Source organism: Halyomorpha halys, unplaced genomic scaffold (genome assembly GCF_000696795.3).
Source record: "Halyomorpha halys isolate HHAL.00 unplaced genomic scaffold, Hhal_1.1 Scaffold697.1, whole genome shotgun sequence".
Classification (NCBI taxonomy): Eukaryota; Metazoa; Arthropoda; class Insecta; order Hemiptera; family Pentatomidae; genus Halyomorpha; species Halyomorpha halys.
The window spans coordinates 236,666-241,309 of NW_027108775.1; positions in this window are offsets into that span (position 1 = coordinate 236,666).

Genomic DNA, 4,644 nt, shown 5'->3' on the forward strand with positions numbered 1-4,644 from the left:
GATCGTATTTTTATAATGCTAAACTTATATACAATTATACAGCTTCTTAGACGCTTGTAGTGCTGGCCCCTGGCGGGTTATAGCGGTACTCCGTGCTCGCTGACTGCTACATTACCATACAGATGTAGTATAGTCTATAACCATCCTTTAGTATAGCGGATGGTCAAAAGTTATCAGGCACAAATTCTGGTATTTTGCCTTACACTTCTCGGCGACCCCCCAAGAGAGCAGTGTAAATAATTTAATACTTGGAAGGAGGAGGAACATTGATAAAAGAAAGAAAGCAGTGTCCGTTTTTTCCAATGAAAGGTGCTCTGAAGCTTACTCCATGAATACATTTCATCAAGGTATAATGGAGAAGTCTTTGTACTTGTAACGCCAAAGAATTTCACTTTCAGAGGGATTATGCTCTCGGATGTTTGGAATTTGTTGTTCAGGTACTCAAAAAGTTTTAAAATTTATGCAGCCTAATATCTCTGCAACCATTTCCTAAAAGATACAAAACCAATACCGGTAAAAATTAACATCCTCTGAAACAAAAGCAAACTAAACCTAAAGAAACCAACATTAAAAGATAAAACACAATTCCTTTCATACAAACACTCTCAGAGAGGAAATTAAAATACCTAAATAACAATAACACAAAAACAAAAAGGATTACGCTATTAAATACAAAAACGCGGCCACTTTACACCAATGCGAAAGACAAATACAAAATAAAGCAACGATCTAATTTAGTGTACGAAATTCCCTGTGAAGGAAACTAAGGAATTTCCCATTTTGGAACATCGGTTCTTAACAGTATCTCAAAAGAAGGGTATATCAACACAAATATAGTTGTAACTTTATAACAAAAAACAAACCTGACCAAACTGCTCTCACCAAACATTTCAGACAAACAGAACATAGATTCATAGTTCAAATGAAATCTAAAAGAAATGACCACCATAGAACCGTTTTATTTTTAAAGGGCATGAAAAAAAACTTTGCGACGAGCTTCATCTCCCTGGATTGCAGCCAAGCCTTCAAGAGCATATCCCACCCGTCTCTACTGGAGGAGTTTCCCGCTATGCCGACTGATCGAAAGCTATCTTAGCGGAAGATCATTCGTCATACGAGTTGGCGGGGGACTTCTCTCCTTCAGACCCAACCACCCGCTGAGTATTTCAAGGCTCTGTGCTGGGACCTCTACTGTATGTCGTTTAGCCGGCACCAGTAACCTTCCTCATCGGGATCCACGCCTCAAGCATGAGTACTAAGCAAGCTCCCGACCATGCCCAGACTGCTTCTGCCACCACCATAGCAGCACTGTAGAGGACGGTATAGGGGTTAACCCTGCAAAGACAGACATACGCATTAGTAATGTCTTTCCAGAAGGGTAAGAGAGATAGACTCCACTAGCTGTTCGGTTTGAAAGGGGAAGGGCTTTGGGCTCTGCACTTTGAAGTCATCTGAACCACCTTTGGTCCCTCCCACCCTCCGTTTAGCGGCTCCTGGGCCAATATAGTGACCCACGCCTTCAGCTAATCTAGTCCACTCCTTTATAATGTGTGGCAAAGGAAGGAATTGTTTATATGAGTATATATTTTAGATTATGTCTATTAATTAGATTATGCGTTAATTTTTTTTACCTCTTTCATTTCAAGAGCGCTTTAGTCGAGTGCGCTCAAGACATGATCGATTCAAGTGAAAGAGATGAGAAATCCAGAATGGAAAGAAACCGGCTACAAACAATCGCTCGGTGGCAAATTTTATTCCATGGAAAAGAAGGGAATACCTGTATGGCGAAAAGCAGAGAGTAGCAACAACCAAGAGGAGCCAGATACAAATAGAAGCAACGGGCGCTGTGAGGACCGAAAATGTTCTGGATGCAGCAATGTATAGGGTGTTTTTTTAAGCCCGATAGAACTTGAAATTGTAAAAAATAACACAAAAAATTAAATTGTAATCAAAATTTTTTTTTTATTCGAAAGATCAATACGTGACATTAACATTTGAAAATGATTTCGGGCATATGGGCACCGCGGCTGTTCTTGACGAAGCGCATTCTGGACGTCCAATTTTGGGCCACTTTTTCGAGCACTGCTGGCCGTATGTCACGAATAACACGAACAATGCTGGCCTCCAAGGCGTCAATTGTTGCTGGTTTATCAGCATAAACCAGTGACTTCACGTAGCCCCACAGGAAATAATCGAGAGGTGTCAAATCGCACGACCATATGCGGCAATTTTGCTTATTAACAAACCCGTTAAGCCAAAAATGCGCCTCATCGCTGAACACAATTTTACAGAATGCGCTTCGTCAAGAACAGCCGCGGTGCCCATATACCCGAAATCATTTTCAAATGTTAATGTCACGTATTGATCTTTCGAATAAAAAAAAAATTTTGATTACAATTTAATTTTTTGTTATTTTTTACAATTTCAAGTTCTATCGGGCTTAAAAAAAAACCCATAGTAGCCCATACCCGATGTTTTGAATGTGGAACTGAGGGAACTTTGTTTGGACTACGCAAACGAACCAAGTAGAACCAATGGAGGCGAATAATCATTCGTATCAGTAGGAAAGATGTTCCGAGACTACCAAATTAATGCAGGGTACGATCTGATTGGGAAAGTGGGTGCACGGGTTAAACATCACGGGGGTAGGTGGGACATTAAGATCAGAAAGAAAAGATACCTCTGCCAACAACTCTTAAGAAACGGTGAAGTGAGGATAGGGAGCGAATAATTAGGAAGAAGGCTGGAAAGACTAGATCATGAAAGAATATGACGTTTCTTCCAGAGAAGGGGTATATTAGGAACAACAGGCAATATAATGTAACGGTTATCAAAAATGTAAGGCGCACCAGGCCGATCTGGTATAAAATAAAGAAAAAAGAGCATCAGGGAAAACAGTACCCAAGATTACGAAAAAACAAGATCTATGTGAAGGAGAGGCGGTGCCCGCAATTGCTGTCGACATTTTAGACGTAGAACTTACGTAACCAAGGGATTACAGTGGACACTATAACAATCAGTTTTGGGCGGTCTAAAAGAAAAGCGAGCTGGGTGGAAACGGATAGGAATATAGAGCAATTGTCGACTATCGCAAAGTAAACGATAACACGGTAGACGAGAAGTACCCCATACCCCGATATGAGAATACTTTATATCGATTGAGCGGAGCTAAAATTTTTAGCACACTGGATCAAAAGACGGGGTACCACCAGCTAAAGATTCACCCTAAAGATCAGCACAAGGCGTTTACTTTCGATAGGACCCCTTATATTGAGGAAGAGTTGTATATATTCAATGAATGCTTGGATAAGGGGTACTTTCCAAACAAGTGGAGGATTGCAGACTTGAGACTGCTCTACAAGGGGGGTGGTAAGGATAAAGAAACGCCTAAATCCTATCGACCAATATGCCTCCTTCCAGTAGCTAGTAATTTTCTGGAGCACATGATCGTCCACAGCCTTAGACCGATCCTAAGTGCTGCAAGTCATCCACGGCAGTTTGGCTCGACCCATGGCAGGGGAACTACGGATGCCCTACTGAGAGTGCGTAGGGACGTGGAGGAGAGGGCAGAGAAATATCTCTTATTGATAATGTTTGACATCTCTTCCGTCTTCAACAGCGTTTGGTGGCTCCGTGTACTCCAGCAGTTGCAAGAGCTCGACAACCCCAGTAATCAATATTCCCTCGTAGGTAGTTACCTCAATAACAGGAGTGTCAGGATCAGGGGTAACTACTACGAGGTCGAGAGAAAAATCAAAAGAGGATGTCCGCAAGGTTCGGTCCTAGGACCAGCTCTGTGGAAGCTAGTATTCGATGAGTTGCTGGGGGGACTAGAGGACAAGGGGTCCCTAGCCACGGCTTACGTAGACGACCTGGAAGTCATCGTGGCCAAGAACAGCAATCCAGGGATTAATATAGAACCGCGTGCTATGGAACGAGCGATCGCAGTATACAATCACTCAGTACATTTGGCCACGGGGTTTGTGCCCTTCAAAATTCTTTTTGGCCTGCACGGACAGTGGAGAGATTATAGAGATGCGCAGACTGGTGATGGGGAAATTATGCCAATAGTTTAGCGTTGAGGAAATTGTGGGGCAGGGTCAAAGCTCGTATCGAAAGGAATAAGAGTAAACGAAAGGAGAGACAACATTTGGATGTCCGTGACTTATTGAATTTATATTTTAAATAACATTTAGGAGGTAAGAATAAAAAAAAAAAGCAATCTTGTTTTCTCATTCACATTATTATTCCACTACATTTCTTCTTTTTTTGTTTCATCTCTTTATATTATATCTATAACTAATATATATAAGTCTTATATATATTGAATTTATATTGTAAATAACATTTAGGAGGTAAGAAAATTGTTCATTGACAAGCTATTCAAGATTCAGGTGGTTGTAGGAAGTAAGAAAAAAAAAACTATCTTGTTTTCTTATTCAGAGTATTATTCCACTACCTTTTTTTGTTTATTCTATATATCTTTATATCTATATTTAATATATATAAGTCTTATATATATTGAATTTATATTGTAAATAACATTTAGAAAGTAAGAAAAAAAAAAACAGTCTTGTTTTCTCATTCAGAGTATTATTCCACTACCTTTTTTTCTTTTTTTGTTTCATCTATATATCTTTATAT